Source organism: Tauraco erythrolophus, chromosome 7 (assembly GCF_009769465.1).
Source record: "Tauraco erythrolophus isolate bTauEry1 chromosome 7, bTauEry1.pri, whole genome shotgun sequence".
Lineage (NCBI taxonomy): Eukaryota > Metazoa > Chordata > Aves > Musophagiformes > Musophagidae > Tauraco > Tauraco erythrolophus.
The window spans coordinates 23,730,048-23,750,493 of NC_141471.1; the positions used below are offsets into that span (position 1 = coordinate 23,730,048).

The following is a 20,446-nucleotide window of genomic DNA, read 5'->3' on the forward strand; positions in this document are numbered from 1 at the left end:
TGAGAAGTTATTTATTCTAGCTGTCAACATCTTGTTGTTGAGATGACAGCGATCAAATCTCTGTTAGATCCTAATCTTATTCTTCTTACTCCACCTTCAAGTATCTGAGAGCCTCATATAAGCAATATCACTTTTTGTCAGCAAAATGATTTGTCCTGACATTGATCATTCGCTGAAAGATGCAACAATGTATTTTTTTAATATCTACATAATTATTAACATGAGATAGGGACAGAATAAAAAGCAGGCAATAGTGATCAGGGAGTGTTGAAAGTCTGAATTGTTGCTATGTTGAGCACGCTGATCCATACACAAAACAAGAATGTATTTCACAATTATGAAAACTCAGCAACGTGTTCCCAGGTGCATAGATGTCACAGCAGCAAATTATTAGTCAGAGACTGATGTTCTCATAGCGTCCTGGGGAGACCTCACTAGCTAGCAGAGTGCCAGACCCGTCTTTGTTATGAAGTTATAAGAGTTCTTTTATTATGCCTCTTGACGCTGGGAATTGGGGAGGGAAAAGCGGTATATTATCCGTCAGACAGACTCCACCCCAACTTGAACAGTCCTCTCCACTTGAGAAACTCTTGTCCCTAAATGACGCATTCTATCCTGATTTTATCTTCTCCAAACCCCCAGTCCTAGGCACTCGTGCAGCTCGATCATGCCATGCCATTTGCCTGTATTGGGCAGTGAAATTAGTTGTAAATTAGTTGTATGTATTTGCAGACTACTCTACAGGAACTTTTAAAACATATAAAAGCTCAAAAAATATCTGGAGTTTTCTTGAAAGTAAGTTTAAAAATGTTATTTGGCATGTTATTTGGAATACACGAATAATTTTTTAATTGTGGAGCTTAATATTTAGGCTTAAGACACTTTGAAATAAACATACCACCTACTGAGTTCAAAACTATTCATTTAATACGTTATCTGTCTCTCAAGCTGTTTGTGATGCTAGCACATCTCATTCTGCAAGGGAGTCTGAAAGGAAGTTCAATTCAAATGTGGGTACCTAAAGGTAATAGTACTGACTCTCATCTGGGGTCACTGAGGCACGTCCTTCTAGTGACAAAAATTTTAAACTCGATACACAGTAACATTTGTGTCAGAATGGAGGCCAGCTGGTGTATTTGAAGGTATTCACAAAAGTGTGAAAATATTGTCCCTGGTGGGAGAGAGCCAGCCTAATCAGCGCTGCATCTAATTGACTATTTCAGGCGATCAGTGTGTTCCAGCAGCCAGAGCAACTGCATCGCGCCCATGGCAAATAGATGCTGTCTATACAGAGCCACCCTGAGCGCTCGGGCCGAGCTCATCAAGCCTTGCTGATTGGAACCAGAACTGGTGCTCAAAATGTCTTTCTCAGTAACAGAAAGTAAAGCTCTTCTCCCTTGACCGATACATTTCCTGCAGGGCTGTATCTCTAGGATAACGTGCCATGCGCTCCCCAACACGTCGTTTCAAGCATATTCAGCTGTTTGTAGACGGGAGGCAAATTCCTGTTTTTGTTTTCATGCAGCTTCTTTGCTAATTCTGCAAAGTCTGGATCTCCCACATCTGTTCAGTGAAATTTCTGCCTTACTGAAAGATGATGCTGTAAATAAAAGAGAAAAAAAGCCATTATGTCTTCTTTCTCCCTCTTCTCACAGACAACTGACAGCTTACACAAATGAATATAATTTTAAAGAAATTCTTTACCAAAACTGAGTGTGACAGACACATCTCTCTGGAAATCCCAATTTGTCAGAGTATCTCTTCACTATGGCTGTATTTTTATATGTTGAAGGGATCTTGACACTTACCTCTTTATTTCTTATTGTGCTGATTCATTGCTTTTATTTTGGGATCTCATATATTAAAGACTAGCAGGTTTATGTGCAAAAGGAAAATGAGTTATTTTCTGATTCCCTTTGTATGGGTTGGCTTTCTGCAGTGATCTTAATAAAACCTGCGTTTTGGACATATATGGAAAAAAAATCTTTATCATCCCTCTTATCTTCTTCTCCTTACAGCAGTCTAATGCTTTACATTATTTTTTCCCTTTCGTTAATGAACAAATTTGGCTTCATATTTTGAAATAGTTGTTTATGAAAGTGAACAGCCTTAAAATTCTTAGAAAACATTAATTTCTACAATTCCTTTCCTGGCTTCCTTTGCAATTTCCTTGCAGCTTTTATGTAATTAAAAAAATAATACTTCCACATTGGTTTGTACACAGAATGAAAAGGAAGCCTGCCTTTTTTGCCATAGAAATATTTTGAGAAATATTTTGATTTCTCTCATTGTTGGAGCTGTAGATGTAAGCTATGTGGAGCTTTTCATGGTGTGTATCTATTTCTGGCATTCCTGTGGAAATTTCTGCATTTCAGAGCAACACATTTCTGCCTAAATGGGTGAAGGAGACATTAAGATGGAAAGCTGGCTGGGAAATATTGTAGAATTAAAGAAAAATTTTCTCATAAAGTAATTGGACTAATAAAGGTTATTTCCCATGGATTTGTATCTTACATTTGTAGTCTGTGGTATTTAGTAACACTCAAATCTAGATACTGCAGAAGAGTGCTCTGAAAGCAAGCTGTGAAGCAGGTGCGATGGGAACTGTCCTGTTGCTCCTACAAGAGTGAGTCACCGTGCTCCAGAAAACACACGCCCCAGGGAGGAAATCAGGACACATCCTTGAGAAAAGAAATCCTGGGCCATGGCACTTGCTCTAAGGATGACTAGTACATTTAGTGTGGACAAGTCATGAGACAGTCTTTTCATCGGTGGGTAACGCGGCAAGAATTGTAGAATTTAAGGTATAAATGAGCTACAAGCATGAAAATCTAGTTTGTTCTGTGGCTATAATGGTGGTGCAGATGGGTATCAGGGCTGTGCCTCTACGGACACATCAGGGCTGTGCCTCTACGGACACTTGAGACATTAATTCCCTGGGTAGTCAAGAACCCTGCAGCTAGTAATTTACCTTGGTAAGACAATGGGTTGGTTTGTCAGTGGACTGGTTTGAAATGGGTGTTCAAAGTAGCTCTTCCACAGCAAGGTGATTTATAGTGCCAGGAACTCTCCAGCTGGGAATTTCAGGCATTTCTGGAGATTGTCCCCAGGCAACAATTTGTATGCTCAAATGTGTTGACTAGCATCCTGGCTGGAGTGTCCTAGAGATGCCCAGACTGTTTTCTGCTGTAGAACTGATCAACAAGTACATAGATAAGACACTTGGAAATAGTCAGTAGAAATCATTCCTACAGCTACAGAAATGGTCACATAAAACATTTTCTTAGGCATGCAGTTGTTAAGAAATATTAGTTGTTTAGCTTAAATCAGCAAGTTTTAAACAGAATGAATGTCAAATATCTAGCATTAGAATGTAGGGTTTACAGAATATACTGTGTGTTTAACATTACTAACTTCGCTACATTAATGAGTAGCTAGAATGTCTGGAGCTCTAGGCCACAAGCTGTGAACTTTTATTTAGATGTGCTTTCAGCTGGGATAGAGTTAATCTTCTTCTTCATAGCTGGTACAGTGCTGTGTTTTGGATTTAGCATGAGAATAATGTTGATAACATACTGATATTTTGGCAGTTGCTGAGTAGTGTTTATCCTGAGTCTAGAGCTTTTTCAGTGTTTCCATATTCAGCTGGTGTCAGGTACTCAAGAAGTATGTAGCAGAAGACAAGGAGGTTACCACCTTCAGCAGAAGCTGCAACTCGGCAAGGTAAGAACTGTTAGCATAGTGCCTGCCTGAAAGACAGAGAAAGAATCCAATAAAGTGTTAGAAGACCCCAGACCAGAAATCACCATTGGACCAAAGAGTGCATGAAGAATGTGTGAAGGGCAGGGGCAAAAGGTGTAAGGGTATAATTGTCCAAGGATTGCCCAGGTGAAATGGGCACAAACTGGAATACAAGACATTCTGCTTGAACATAAGAAAAAAAAGCTTTTCTGCAAATGGTCAAACACTGGCACAGGCTGCCCAGAGAGGTTGTGGCATTTCCATCCTTGGAGATATTCAAAACCCAACTGAACATGGCCCTGAGCAACCTGCTGTAGCTGACCCTGCTTGGAGCAGGAGGTTGGACTAGGCAATCTCCAGAGGTGTCTTCCCACTGCTCTGTGACTCTGTGAAACTCATGGCATCTACACTTAGTCTAGAAAACTTTCTTATATCTTCTTTTGTTTCTTTTTATAGCTTTTCCTAAATCTTAAGGAATGTGTCACATCTCTAGCATAACAGTTGAAGAAATTGTTCTCAGTTCAAGGATTTTTATGATTATCTTAAACTCAATTTTCCCATACAAATTTGCATAAATAATGAACCTGAAAAATTTGTCTATTATTTAAGAAATTTGCCTCACGTCAGAAAAAAATACATAAAAGGAGTCTGGACTTTTGTTTGCAAATCTGAATATATCTAACTGTGAGAGTCTTGTATTTGAATAATTGCACCATACAAGTTAATCTTATAAGATCTTTGTACAGGGCTTTAACTTGAAACCCTTGCTCAGGTGATAGAAATTTTCTGTAGTTAAAGACTGAGAAGAATGAACTTTGGGGATATATTATTATTGTGTAAATGTGGAATATATTTACTGTGCATTTGGAGCATGGATTTCATACTCTGACCTAATTCTTGCCTACAAGTACACCATGAACCTACTGAAAAATAGAAAGTTTATCTTTTGATCTCTCAGTCTGCCTAATAAGGACATAAAGCTTGTTTTCAATTATAAAAAGAAAACATTCCATAGGAGAAAGTTGTGTTTTGTTTTGGTTTTGTGTGTGAAGTTAAACCTGTAGAATACGCCTGCAAAATGTTAAAGCTAAATTAAAATTAGATTTTCTGTGTCAAAAAACTCTCAAAACAGCATCTTTTTAGTATCATACTAAATGGAAGATGAATAAGCAATATTCCTAGTACTAAGATAATATAACTTAGAGTTTCTGTCTTTGAACAACAGCAAAGTATTTTGCTTAAATTCCAGTGAAGTAAAGAGTGCATCAATAATGTTTGCAATGTTTCCTTAGGTTACCTATGCAAAACAAACAAGAGGTTTACTTAACTTAGGCATAACTATTCCCCCTATTAGTTTTGATCAATTGCTCTGTGGTCGTGTTCATTAGACAGCCTAATCTGAACCGCAATTAGATTTTATCCTTTTAAAAGACAAAGCAGAATCCCAAGCCATTAATTAAAGGGTCTGACTAGGGTTGGTTGCAAGATGGATGTTGCATACCCTTTACTGATGAGTCAACTCAGCAAAACAGAGCACTTTAGTTTTAAGTGGCAAAAATCTAGCAGTAATTGAATGCAAACTTCTGCTCTGGTGCAGCTGGAGAAAAGGAAATCGTTTTACATGTGGATTCTTGAAGACAGGAAATCCTAATGAGAATCATGTGAATAAGCTAGATTTACATAGAGCAAACTGTAAGTATGATGAAATGTTTGCAATAGGGGAGGCTGATTAATATACATTCCTGAACCACTTATCTGCTGTATTATTTCTCTCAGACACCGAAAAACATTTAATACTTAGTCTTCAGACCCACTGTATCTAAGGCTGCAGTACCCCAATGGCAAAAACCAATACATGGTACCTGAGAAATCAAAAAGCTCATTACTTTCTTACTACAACTGAAAACTACAGGTCAGCTAGAACATTAATGTGTGTTTTCTGACAGGATTTACGTCTGCAAAAGTAAGAAAACCGTCTCCACGTAAATAAATCCCATCTATTACTTAGTGCATGATTCATTACCTCTGCAAATGCTCCCTGATTTCACTCCATGGATGTTCCCCAGTCTTTGCTTTATAGTAGCTTGCTCTCATGCTATCCAAAGTGTAGGATGCACATTCCCCTTCCAGATACGAGTAAGTCCATATTCTTGGTCCCTCTCCTCCCAAAACCGCAAAAAGTCTTAAAAGATTTGCTGATCTTTAAGAAGATCTGATATCATCTGGGCAGAAAATAAGCTGCACTCAACCATGCACAAGACCACTTAATAGCAGGTGCTCCAGGTTTAGGTCTCTGCTTCTCCAAAGGTTTCCTGTATGACCATGGAAAATATCAAAGGGAACTTAAGTAGCTGATTTCAAAGGCAGGTAAAACCTTTAATGCATGGGACTTAGGCTTCTATGGATAAAATGGCAGTATTTCTCAAACTCCCGGGGGTCTTGCAAGGCTCTCAGCTCTAGTGGTAACTGGAGGGAAGCACAAAATGTGAGCTGGAAGGTAAAGGTGAAATATGGATGTGGTAACTAAAGTTTTAAGAAGAATAAAGATGTTGGTAAAGGGAATTTTTTTAAGTAAAAAGAAAAAATTCAGGATTTTTTTAAATGCAGGACTTGCCGAGGCTTTCATCTGGTGCCTATGTGGGTGTCTTTCTGTAAGTTTGGAATAATAAGACTATTACCTAGAAGCTTTAAAAGAAGAAAAAGCTGCTCATTGCCAGTGAGGGAAAAATATATTGCAGACCTTGGCAATAAGGGCCTGCAGCTCTACCAGTCATCTCAGCATGTAGCCAGAGTTGCTAACTCAGCTATAAGAGAGCCAAAGCACACAGAGAGGGTTTTTTTTAATTAGCTTATTGTCCATTATTAATAGGAAACTCACAGAAAATAAAAAATACAAATTGTAGATAAACACAAAAGCCTATTTTTAGCCCGTGAGATATATGAGAAGGTACGTTGCAGCCACAGGAGGTTATCTTCCATTTCTCTGAAGTTTTCATAATAAGTTTACCTACACAGCTGTCTGCTAGGGTATTATCTGTCAGAATCACTCTCCAGCTCTACCAAATCGTGCCCTTGCACTAGACTGAGGGGACGGCAAAGAAAAGCCTTGCAGTTGGCTTGAGGAAGTTTTGTCTGGTGTACATGTCCTCTAGGATGAGATTGAAAACAGAAAAGGAACTGGGTTCTCCCATAATAAGTAAACAGAGCAAAAAAGTCAGGAAAATATGGGACCACGTGAAGAAAAGCAACAAATCTAAATACAAATTTGAAAAATCATAGCAAGGACAGGCTTTGCTTCTGAGCAACATTACTAGCCCAGGGAGTCAGAGTTTAATATGCGATATTTTTTTCTTCTTGTCATGATTTTCATATAGATATTCATAGACGATTGAAAAATCTAGACATCAAACCTCTGGATCAAATCTTTCTGATAGTGAGCAAAATGTTGAGCTGAAAGCACTGGGGCAAACCATCATCTTCATCAGCTTGTCCATGCTGGGCATTTTCAGCAAACAACTGGCAGTGAGAGTTATGGACAGATTTGTATGCAATATATCCTTAAATATTAGAGGAACTTTAAGGAAATTCACCCATGTATAGCAGAAAAAAAAGGGAAAAGGCTTCTAGTTTTGCTGGTTGTAAGGACTACAGAATTTGCAACAGAATAAGTAGTGAATTTTTTTATAAACAGTTTTCTTGCTGAAAAATGTTTAACTCAAAATATGGGAAAAGATCTGTATTTTAGCTTTCAAAAAGAAAAAAAATATTTACATAAACAGCATAAAGATTCCAGTGTTACTATTCCAGAAAAGGACATGCTGAATTTTCAGTTCAAAATTACTTCTATACTGACATTTGAGTCACTTAAAACACAGAAATCAGAAGCAAAATGAAATATTTGAAAGCATAGAAATGACAATTTCACCTACATTATTCATGAAAATTCTCAATATTTTGATTCCTGATATTTGTGTGGTTTAAATTTTCACCATTTCTCAATCTTTGTAGGACAAAATATGAGTCTCTCTCTTTTCATTAAGTCTTCTTGAACAGAATGATGAGGACAATTAGAGGTACTTCACTTGTGATTAAATATATTCCCTAGAGGAACTGCATCCTACCTTAAAAGTAAGAAAACTAAGCATTTGATCGAATATTCATTGAATTCAATGAGTATTTCCCCATTGATTTTAGTGGGTTATATATCATGCACAACATGAAGGGCTTCACTTTCAGAAATGTAGTTGTATAGTTGCATGTTTAAACATGCATAGGCAAGTAACTGCAAACTGTCCCATCGATTATGTGTAAAGATGTCCTTCTAGTCTTGCAGACTTTTACACGTATTTGAAGATGATATGCATATATGTGTGCTTATCATGCATATCTATGGAAAGTAACATAAAATATTTATATATTTTTGGCTGCATCTTCAGACCAAATGTGCTATTCCACCCTCAAAGGAAAACCAAAAGAACCCCACAGATTAGTAACAGCCAAGATTTGTTTGGGTTTTTTGATATATTGCTGCTTACCTGCTCATTAGACAACCTTCCTCTTCCTAATTTATCACTTTAACATAAGATTTAGCACAAAGAACCAGCCTGTAAAAGTTAAAAAAAAATAATTATAAATTATACTGACCAGTTCGCATTAGTGAGCGTTAGCAACACCAAGGTGTTTCTATTTATCACCATTTGTTTTGATGGGGCACCATTCATTTCATTTATCATTTGATTCCTTTCAATTATTTCTTCTTGGGAAGAAGTACAATCAGCATTATTTAGTTAGCATTGTGTTTGCCCAACAGGTTTTGTAAAGTCCATTAAAAGCAAAGAGTTGCTAAATATTTATGTATTGGCTCTAGAGTTTTCCTCCAGTATCTGCCTACTTTGTGATTTAAAAACAAATTTATTTTTTTTATTGTTACAGGAAGCCAGCAAAATTTATGCATTTAAGCTCAAAAAGAGTGTAGCAATATCATATGAATATTTTATTTCCAATTTCAGGACAACACACTTCTGTCCGGAACGACAGTCAATTTGAAAATCTACCGAGGAATATTGCTGTGTACCTTACTGTTTGGGTTGGGGTTTTGGGGGGATTGGGGATTGCATTGTTTGGGTGGATTTTTTTAATTTTGGAAGCATTGGGAATCCTCAGCAAAGATGTGGGGCACAGAAGGCTAAACATGAAATAAAATCACAAAATTAGCCTCATGTGTTGCACAGCCTGCTTAGGTGTAACAAGTCACTATAGGCAATAAGACTGACTACCACTCACACATCTCCTTCCTCTGCTGCCATCTTTCCAAAGAAAAGGCTGAGATGATAGATACGTATATCCAAGGGACAACTTAGTTGTGGATACTTAAATTCAGGGAGGGCTCTTGGACTGTAAATCCCAAAGCAGCTCTCTCAGGGTTTCTGCATCACTCCCTGCTGACCAGCTGGACATATTGGGCATCAGGAATTGTAACCCTAGAGTGCTTAACATCCAGTTTGTTCTGGGAATTGCCTTGCTGGACCCTGACTTCTTAGGAAATAGCAACTTTCTGTTGTACTAGCACCTGTATCTCAACCCCTTCGTGAATCTAAGCATTACTCTTTAAGTATCAGAGGACGCAATATGCTGAACAAATACAGAAATGGTGCCCAGGAGGACAAGGTGACAGTCAAATGTCAGAGATAACTTTACAAGTGTGAGTCGGTACATCACTAATGAGTTGCTCTTACTTTCAGTGACAAATTCCTCTGCTATTTCTGTTTTTTCATGTGACTGCCTTCTCATGCCCCAGTCCTGGGCATCTGGACATTTGATATTGAAAAGGAGCAGATCTGACCCTGAGGGCTGGTAAGGACACCAACAAAACTGTATGTTTGAGGGTCTAGAACAATTTCCAGTAAAACAACAGGGATATCACTCATCTCTCAGTATTTGAGCTATTACACTTGGAGGAAGAAGACTCTGACTTCTATGAGACTTCTAACAGTTCTTCTCTAAAACTTTTCACTTGGCCCTCCTTTATAGGAGATGGACAGGGTCCTTCTGGGTGTCATTTTCAGGCTGCCAGTTGACCACTTGATAATTCCTACAGTTAAAGACCTCTCTGTGCTCTGGTTTAGCCTCAACCGAAACAATGACAGGAACGCTGATAGGCTTAGCTGGAGGCTTTGAGAACTGCGGAAGAGCAAACGCTACTTCATGAGACACATGCCACCCCTTTAGCTTCACAAACCTCTGACTTTCTTTGGGCAGCAAAGACAGACAGGGAAAAAAATCATATTCAATGATAATATTTAAAAGCAATTTTCGACAGCTTTTTAAAAAAGGAATTCAAAAGTGGCCTTAAAGTAAGAGGTCTGTAACTATTCCTGTCCCCCACCACAACAGTCACGCAGCCCCACCGACCGTTTCTGTGCTGCAAAACCCTCTGGCAGCTGAGGCTGTTTTTACTTGACTTCGGGACTCTTGTCTGTGACAAAACATCAAGCAAACTCATGGAAAAGCGCATAACCTGCATCCTCTTAGCCTCTCTAAATAGGTAGGAAAATGTCCTGAAGAGAGGTCAGGCATATATCTGCCTCTGTGTTTCGTTCACTTGCGAAATGTGGGACTCGGAGGGGCACAGCAGGACAGCCAGGCCTCCATCTGTTGTGTGGAGCTGTTTTTTTTCTGCAAGGTATACAAGAAACAACCAGCACTTCATTAGAAAAGAATAATTTGACCTTCACTTCAAAATATGGTTTAGCCTGCCTAAGATGCTATAGCTTGATGTCCTCAGCCTTACCAGCCAGCAGTACTGAGCAGAGAAAATAGTCAAAGGAATATCCAGAGCCTGACATCATGTCCCTACACTGCCACAAACATCCTGAAGGGTCACATGGAAGCCACAGGCTCTATGTTTTATGCCGTTCTCTTAAATGGTGCTTCTCTGAGCTACAGGAGAGACGTGAGAACAAGGCTCTCTGCAGTATTCTGGGCCTTGCAGTGTATGGAGGATAAGGACAGTTTCTAAAAAAACAGGATACGGAGGTAGATTATTCAGCAACAAGTTCCCCTTTGAAGATCGGTTTGAAGGTTTGGAAAGGCAGATTAAGGTGCTTTAAGTGGTACATAGATATTCAATGATTTTTACAAAAATTTCTCATCATTTCATAGTCAAACTTTGCTGCCTCCATCTTATATGGTCCCCAGTCCTTATCAGCAAAATCCTATAAGGATTTGCAGGAGTTTAGAGTGAGCAGCTTCCTTCCCAGGGAGATACCAACTCTGTCATGGTTCCATCCTCATGCTACCCCACAACAGTCCCTACGACACTACTCAGCTCACGACCAGATCACCCTGACTGCCTCAAACCTTTGATGTAACGTTCCCAACAAAAAATAAAATTACCCTATGGTTTGGTCAAATCTCTTATGCTCATGGCAGTGGGGGAAAAACGTAAGGAAAGGGAGAAGGAAGAGGCAGATGGGTATGGAGGAGAGGTACAAGGATTTTTGTTTATTATACCTGTTAGATTTTCTGAGGTACCTGGCTAGGATGGTGATACAAATCATGATTGTGTTAGACAAACAGAATCCATACATTGAGACCCGGGTTTGTAAAAGGGCAAAATCTGCCAGACATTCCCCATCACAAGTAATGAACATGTTTCTGACTAAAGTTTTCTTCATAAATACCTTCCTTCTCCAAAGGGCAGCATCTGGGCTTTAGAGTGCTATCATAAAGGCTTTCTTTTGGGGTACAAGATGTGCAGCATAGGAGTAGTTTTGACAGTAAACCTGGAAAGCTATTAGACATCAGGAAAAATACCAAAGAAAGGAACAAGTGCAATTAATAAAACATAAAACATTTGCTCCATAAAAATCTAGAATATCATCATTACTGCTTCAAATGAGTTGAAGAGTAATTATCCCCGAGATGTTCTGGCACCTTCTACATCTTGCTTGCAAAAATTTGACAAAACAAGAAAGACTTGGTAAAGATAAGGATATCAGAACTGTAATGGATTAATAAAGGGAAAATAATATAAACTATTTTAAGTGAAATGACAATACAATCAAAATCAGACAGTGCTGGTTATCTGTGTACAGAGTGTGCACACAGGAGCGTCTGAACTGCAGCAAAGGTGACCTTGCACAGTCTCATCTGATAAAAAGGCAGATTAAAATTCCAATCTATTTCAAATATTGTCATTACCTGCTTTTAATAAACAATACAAACCTAGTGGAAGAGTCCAGGTGATTATGTGAGTAAGTGCTTGATTTGCTGAAATTGTGCTGCCTTTTGCACTGAGGTGATTTAGAGAATTTATTAACCAGTTTTAGGAGCACAGGAATGCTTTGTGAACAGGGTGGAAAAAAGTCCTTATGAAGCTTTACTTTAAAGAAGGTGTCCTTATGAGATTTGTAACATGGGATTCAATATCATAAATATTTCCACACTTTATCTGTGATAAGGAAAGAAGAACACCTCTATATCCCAGTGGTGTAAAGGCAGCAGAAAAGTCAAGGTTAAGATCATCTTTGAGGCATATTCCTCCTCTGGCTAGACCAGGTGAGACTAGTTGGAGACAGCAAGTGCATGACCTGTGGAGGGGTGAAGGTGGTGATATCCACAGCCCTTCCGTTCACTGAGTGAGTGTCAGGTTTAGCAGAGGAACAGATATCTCTTTCTCGGCCAAGAAGAAAAGGAATAGAGAGGAGGATGTGCTGAAAGTGTGTGGAGAGAGTGAAAGGAAAGAAAGATGGGCTGCTGGATGCCCTTCCCTCCCACCAGATCCTGAGAAGAATATTGTGCTCTATACTGTGCTAAAACATGACATTTAGACTTCAGCAGTTTAAACAGTCCCCTGAGCTATGTTGAGGGTGCAGAACAGCTGTATGTATAATTAAGTAAAGCTAATTACAATAAATTAAGTTAACTAGAAAATCAGTCAGAGTTTTTATTCCTAAAAGTTCTGTTGTTGTTCCCGGAGTTGAAACTGCTGCAGGGCAAGATGCTGGGCTACTGCAGATTGTCAGAGATCTAGTAACTTAGTTTTATTTTTAAATCAAAACTGGTAACTGGAAAATGTTGGAGTAATGGGAAGGGTGTTCATTTGCCTGAATTTTAGCTCCAAATTTAGAAACTATATGAGGAAGCTGATCTCTGTAGGATAATTGTAGAGCTGAGGTACATGCCTTCTCTTTATCTTGGCTACAGAAGACTTCTTAAGTGCTAAGTTGGCACCAGAATATGGTGTGAACATTTCCTTTGCCCATCTCCCCAGCCATGCCTGCACAGACCTACTCTAAAACTGTAACAGATTGTGCTGGGTTTACGTGATGTGGTTTTGGTAGCACGGGAGGGGTTGTGGAAATGGCCCCTGTAAGTAGCTGTGAAAAGCTTCCCCGGCTCCAAAACTGATCGGACCACCTCTGGCCAGGTCAGACTCCCCATCCCCTCAGGCCAGGGCCGAAGCAATCAGCACCTCTGCGAATGCTCCATTTAAGATGAAGAATGCCCTATTTAAGACAGGGACAAAGGAGCCCAAACCGTGGCTGGACCTACACTGAAGAGAGGTGGGAGTCCGCCCACGCTGGGCCACTGCTGCCCAACTGGAGATGGCCGCAGCGGCTGGGAAAGCTCTGAAGCACCCGCTTCTGGACACCTGCTGGGGGAAGACGGCAGTGGCCCCACTTCTGCCTGTGGAGTTGAATGGTGGGGCAGAAAGCCTTTTTTTCTTACACTCTTCCCAGCACATCTGCTGCTGTCCACTCTCAGAAACAGGATACTAGGCTGGAAGGATCTTTGCTTTCACCTTGTACAAGTACAGTGATAGCACAGTCTGCTCCTTCAGTTGCAGGAAGCATTCAGGAAGGAACAAATTGTGGTTCAGCTGGCACACAGCAGAGAGGTGCCAAAGGCTGGGAGAATTCCTCCTGTGTCTCAGTGCTGGATGCTGGAGTTAAAGACCAGATTGTGAGAGGGAGAGCAATCTTTCTTTGCGGAGTAATGACTTTACTCTGTGTAAGGAGAAAGGAATTAGATTGGCAGGAGCTTTGATTTTGCCTGCTCCCCACAACAAGGCAGTTCCCTGTGCTGGAGAATATAGACTGCTCTATGCATCACTGCCTCAAAGTGCTCACTTTTCTCCAAGCCTCTCCTGGAACAGTGCAAAAAGATGTCCCTCCATCACCCAAAATTGGGGCAAAACCCGGAGTGAGCCTCGTAGCAGCAAAAATACCATCGAAAACTCCATTTAATTCACCTGTATTTGCCTTATTTGATAAGAAGGGATGTCACTGCAGTAAAGATTTTTTAGAATAAAATGAGTCAGTAACTATCTTTAAAGGACTCGCTTTAAGGGTAGGCGTAATGCAATCCACACAGGCTGTGAAATTATTCTCATCAAGAGGCTTTAAGGAACATTTCTGGGAACCAAGGTGAATTAGAGTTTGACCTTCTTTTTAATATTGTCTTTCTTGACACTTTCTCTCATATATACACTTGTTTTCAGGTTTCAGGAATGAGCTGCATTGATCCTGTTTTTGGAGATCAGTCATAGTGGTAAACAGCAAGTGTCTGTGATTTATGACTGGGCTTGATGATAGTACCTTAGAGATGCCTGAGCACCTGCAGCTGGAGATCCAGCTTTAAGAAGCAGGTATTTAAGCCTTTCAGGTATAGCTTTCTCAGCCATGCTCATTTATGAGATGAAAACAAATGGGATGACACAGTGATTATTACCAGTGATACTGATCACTGTTCAGCCCATGGGAAACAGATTTTTCCGATTTTATAATATTCTTCAATGTCCCCTTCCCCCATGCCATCCTTGATCAATCCTTTAATAAAATAAACTTGCAGGATTTCTAATAATATCAGTAATAATGAAGGGACAGTGTCAGGAACTACTATGCATGTCATAGATTTGACAAAATTAGCAGAAAAATTTTTAGTTGGTGAGGTATTTGGACTAGTCATAAGTGTTTTTGTTATTGTATTGACTCACAATGTGATTTCATACCAGCTACCTCAAGAACACAGCTACTGTGTGCACGTCCTGGTTAGTCATCCTAAATGGCAGCAATACAAAGTAACACTGTATTTGCGAACACTAAGTTTAATGTGTTTACTTGCCATTATACTTAATGAAAACAAGGGTAGTATGCAACACACTTATGGCATACCCATGCACACATCATTGTCTTTTCTTCATGTATGACAGTGATGGATATAAAGACAACCTATATTACAGATAAACCTGCCAGTGACAGGGAAGACTGAATCAGGAAAGACTCTCCTTAGATGCCAAGCTTTAAATTGAGCTATTTTCACCACAAAATAAGTGATCCACATGGTGCTGGATGCTGCCATGATATTGATATAAAGAAGAAATTTTTTACAATGAGGGTGGTGAGACACTGGAACAGGTTGCTCAGAGGAGCTGTGGATGCCCCATCCCTGGAGGTGTTCAAGGCCAGGTTGGATGAGACTTTGAGCAACCTGGTCTAGTGGAAAGTCTCCCTGCCCATGGCAGGGAGCTTGGAACTAGATGATCTTTAAGGCCCCTTCCAACGCAAACCACTCTATGATTCTATGATTCTAGGATAGAAAGGGCTGTACTACACTACAGCTTCTCTTCTGGCTGCACAGCATGGAGAGGAGTGCTAAGGGGGAAGTCTACCACCTTCTGAGCCACTGCTAAATCTGCCCTTTGGTACTGATGGAAAACTTCAGCATGTCTGAGATTCGTAAGCTCATTTGTAACATTACATTCTTTGAAACAAACACAGCAGCAGCAGCTAACAATTGTGGGAAAAACCCTGCAGGTAAATGGCACATCTGTATTGATCAAGAGCCACTTAATAAAGCATTGAAAACATGCCACTACTCATTAGCAGTGATTGAAGGCACAGTTTTTTAAGGCCAGGAAGAATCTTTATGTTTTGATAGTCTGACCTCTGGTGCAACGTGGGCCAGAGGAGTCCTGTGGCACAAGGCCAACAGCTGTCTTTCAACTAGGGCATATTTTCTAGGAAATAAAGTGTAACTTTAATTTTTAAAAAGCCTTTGAAAGAAAAGCCATCTCAGTCCTTTCAGAATGTGTTCTAATTGCTAATAACACTGAGCGGTAATCTGCACTCTACTATTCTTACTAATTTCTGCTAATCAGTTCATAGACATTAAGAGTAATATTCAGCCAACATTGGGCACCGTCAGTAGAGGTCTGCAGCTGCACTAGTCACACTAGGTGCCTTTCACAGACAGTGGAGCAAATAGAAACTTTAAGGGAGTGATTCATCTAACCCATTTTAGACATCTACTTTAGACTGAGATGAATTGTGCTTTACAATCCACTGAGAGGATTGCTTAGATCTGTATTGACACACAGCTTCTAGATGGACCAGCTCAGTTATAGACATCTATATTTAGCCAGATGAATCCTACAATAATGCATGACCTTTTTCTGCTGAAGAGTTTGGCCTTTCCCGGTTAGATACTTTTGGACTACAAGCAAACTATCCCTTAGCCCTGCCCTTATTAAGGGAAATAGAATAGGATCTCTTAGTATTTGACTCAGTTCCTAATACTTTAAACCATTCTTACAGTCTTCAAATTTTTAGTTTCCTTCTTGGACTGTGAACATCAGAACTGGACACAATATTAGAGAGCTGATCATTTATCAGTATGGTAAATATAGCAGTAGTAGGAACGACAACATATGACTAGCTGTACTAGGGCAGACCCAAGGTCTATCTAGACAAATGGCTTGTTTTTCACAGTGGTGCATAGCGAATGACTTGGGGAAAGTTTAAGAAAGGAATGAAGTAAGAAGTGAGTGAAATTTTCTGGACTCCTCTTCCAGCCTCCAGCTTTAGGACAAATACAAACACCTCTGTGTTCAAGAGTGCCCTGTGGAAGGTACTTAACAAGAACTTGTCTCATTAGAGTGAGCTTTGGTATCCATAGTATTATATGCCAATGAGTTTAGCAGTTTCAATAAAAGATTTTAAAAGAATAATCTCTTTGTTTGTTTTGAATCTGCCACACTCTGTTTTCCTATCCTGTCTTATGGGTTTCATATCACAAGAGACAATGAAAAAATATTCCTGAGTACAAACTCCTTACTTGAGATCATCCTGTTTATCTACATTAGCTCTTCTTGCCCCAGCACTGAGCAGCAGATCTTCTGCTCCAAATCCCAAGAAGTTTTTCAGAATTTGTGTTTCTAGAGAAATGTAGTAGTCTTTACCCCTGACATTTAGGCCTGAATTGAAATACCTGTTTGAATGCCAGCAAATTTGTTTGTTGTTTTCTCTCATGATTTTGGGGATATTTGCAAACTTTGCTAGGATTTTTTTCCCCAGATAATTGTTAATAATGAAAGTGCTAGACAGCACAGGGTCAAGAATTATATTTTGTATAACCACTACTAGAACTAGAATAGCTTTATTATTATTTTCTTTTTATAATTACAATTCATGACACTTAAATATTTAACTGATAGTAAACGCATTTGATGTGGGCTGCATTCCTATATGTGTATGTGTTGCGCTGGTGTATTTTACTGATCAAACCCCTGTGCTGTATCAACATAGACAGTTAAATCATTTGGCATTATCTATCAAACCCACAGTCTCAAGAGGAAGCACCAAGAGACAAGACTCTTTGCATCCCCCTTGGTGGAGGAGGGAAATTCCTTAGTGCTGTTTACTGTTTTGTAAACAGAAGTATAGTGAAGTGCTCTCTTAAAAATGGTTATGAATGAGCAAAAGCGTTCTAAGATCTTCTTAACCTTCATTGTCTGCTATATTCTTCCTTCAAAAATAAGACCCTGGGAGCACAACGAGCAATTCAGAGGTTGTGTTTAGACTACAAATTAAGCATAGCCTTCAGTTTAGATTAGGTACAAAAAAATCTGTTCCTTACTGGTTTGTGTGTCTAGGATTTTTTTCCAAGGACAGAGGAGGTAGCATGGTGCAAGTCCAGACGTCGGTGCAGTGTTGCTACCTGGCAGGCTAGACGTAACTGGAGAGAACAGGCTAGGAGCAACTGGAGCCTGTGAAAGGGGAGGATGCTGGCAGAGATGCATTTATTTAAAAAAAAAAAAACAACAAACAATGTAGTATCCAGATTTGGGAAAATGCAAAGATGAGAACCATGAATAGCCATGGCTCAAAATGCTTTAACTGAGAAGAACCTAGGACTAGTGCTGGAGCCCATCCACAACCCACCAGTGTCTTTTCAGAGAGACACCAGGTTGTAGGAGACCATACATAATCAGATAGCTGTCTTTCTTCAGCACATTTGCCCGCAGAGAAGGATAGAAATGGTGCTGCCTTGCTCCGAAGACTTTGTCACAACTCGGTTTGGTGTGATGCCAGCCAGTGGAGGGGTAGGGTTCATGCCATGGGACATGTCCGAATTGCAGGACAGGTTTGCTTGGTGTTACAGAAGCTGCAGCACCTGTGGGAGTCCTGCCCCATGGCTGTGGCAGGAACTCTGCTTTTATGATTTCCCATTTTCATTATATCTGAATCTCACTTGTTCTGCTGATCTCTGGTCTGTGGCCCTTGTAATTGTAGAAACATCTTCTGTGTTCACTCCCTGACTTGGCTCAGTCACATCACACGAAACAAATTTCTGAAGGAGAAAATAGGACTTTCAGCCTATGCAACATAGCCAAAAATAGTTAACTCTTAAATGTTATTTACAATTTTATCTCCTTCCTCCTGGAGGTAGAGATGCTTCTCGCATCCTCTGTGGGGAAGATGCTTGCCAGAGGGTGGAATGCATGAAAAAGGATAATTTCCTGAATCATCCTGTGAAGGCGGCCACGCTATGGAGGAGGAACGGAGCAACCTTTCTGCATCTTCCCTGTTTCACTCCATCTGGAGATGGATGTTGAACACAGGGAGTAGGAGGCAGAGGGGAGGTACATGGGGAGCTTCATACCTCCCACTCGCCACATTTGAAGACACCAGCCCACATGCGCAGGCTTGCCCTCTCTGCTTTAGGCTGTTCGTTCATATATTAAGGAAGACCAGGGAGCTATACTATATCAGGCCTTCTACACTCAAGTTAAAATAGTTATTTTATAGCTTTATAATTTCAAACAAAGAAAAAACAATTATAATTTCAAACACACTGTGGCTCGCTCTGCAGGCAAAACACAAGCACAAACCCTGGATTCCACTCAAGGCCTCAGATGGAGGGGTCAATCTTTATACAGATCTCCTATAAAAGAAGATTTTCATTGCCTATGAAGATGAAGAAAATGTAAAGGTTTCAGGATATTTGAGGTAGAAAGGGGTTATGCTTGTCTCTGTGGAAGCAGTACCAGTGAGAAAGAAAGATAGATCAGACTTGCTATATCCAGCTATTCCATAAAAAAAATAATTTGGCTCACCCATGCTCAAGCACCAACCAGTATTTCTTACACTACCAGAGATAAAAAGGGCTTATAGTGATGGAGAAGTCATCACACAGTTAAAGAAGAGAACCTGTCACCACCTGGTTTTCATTTTTACACGATGAATAAAAGGACTTTCTCAGAATAACCAGGCATAAATCCTTATTGTACTATGACCTTTCATGCACTAAAAGATGACATTAAAGTCCCCTCTGATTATATAATCTTAATACTTCAACTGAATAAAGAGTACCTGTGCTTGTATATACGTATAGGAATAAAAAGAAGAATAAAAGGAGAGAAAAAAAAGGTTTATCATTAAGAAATTATTTAGGCAGTCATCAGAACATTAAATAAAATTACGTATGAGCTATGTCATTTAAGGCTTAGAAAGGATTTTGCAATTTAATTGTGTCAGCAATCTGAGAGATCAGTTTCTCCCAACACCACTGTCCCCTGAAGATACCTTGCAGTGTGGTCCAGGGTGACATTTTCCCTGGCTTTAGCTGCTCACCAGCACAAATACAACTTAATCCACTGCCTTTGAATTGCCACAGATACGTATGGATGGAGCTATATTTTTCTTAAATTTAGCAGCTCTGTGTCTGAGGAAAAATTTGGTATTGGAACTGCTGCATTGAAAATCAAGAAAAAAATCCTGCGGAGCTGTAGGTCTGTGGTGTAATCACTGCCCTCAAATCAGCGGGCTCCAGAGCAGCACAGAGCAAAACATCTCATGACGAAGAGGACCTGAGCTGACCAATAACTCCACATTCAGTTTGTTTGGCTTTTGTATCATCGCTGAGAAAGGATAAAGCCTTGTGTCTGCCTATGCAGGGTGAATATAAATTATCATAGTATTTACTATTGATACGTAGCACTACATACACATTTGCATCTCAATGGAATATGAGGTTGTACAGATGGCTGACACAACTACTTCTGCAGGATTTGCAATAGTGTACACATGAAAACTGATTTTGAATCAAAAGATCTTATTAAATAAGCATTCATGTCAGTGGCATGGACAACACATTGTTTATTTCATCAGACATATCCACTTACTCTACTAGTTCAACAAAGCATTGTATATTGATTCGACAAAGATACTGTCAAATCACGTTGAGTGACTGCTGGTGGTACCAGTACAGATCTTAATTTATATTCTGGAACGGTGCCCTCTCTGCCATCTTAGATCTTCCTATAAAATCTTATAAGATGCACAAAAAAAATCTATTCCGCATTTTTCAGATTTATGACTCTCAAATGAAAGAAGGAACAGAAATAATCTTTCCATTTGTC

The 20,446-nt window shown here is 39.7% G+C and overlaps 1 long non-coding RNA gene across 1 annotated transcript in view; it reads right to left on the bottom strand.

The window, feature by feature from the left end:
* Window positions 1–1,395: 1,395 nt before the first annotated feature.
* LOC147528434 (uncharacterized) overlaps window positions 1,396–20,446 on the bottom strand; it is a 32,051-nt gene continuing 13,000 nt past the window's right edge. Inside the window, exons 2-3 of the long non-coding RNA XR_015222273.1 lie at window positions 8,277–8,345; window positions 1,396–1,600 (exon numbers count right to left, since the gene is read on the bottom strand). This is a non-coding gene — a long non-coding RNA (uncharacterized LOC147528434). The remainder of the gene's footprint in view (window positions 1,601–8,276; window positions 8,346–20,446) is intronic.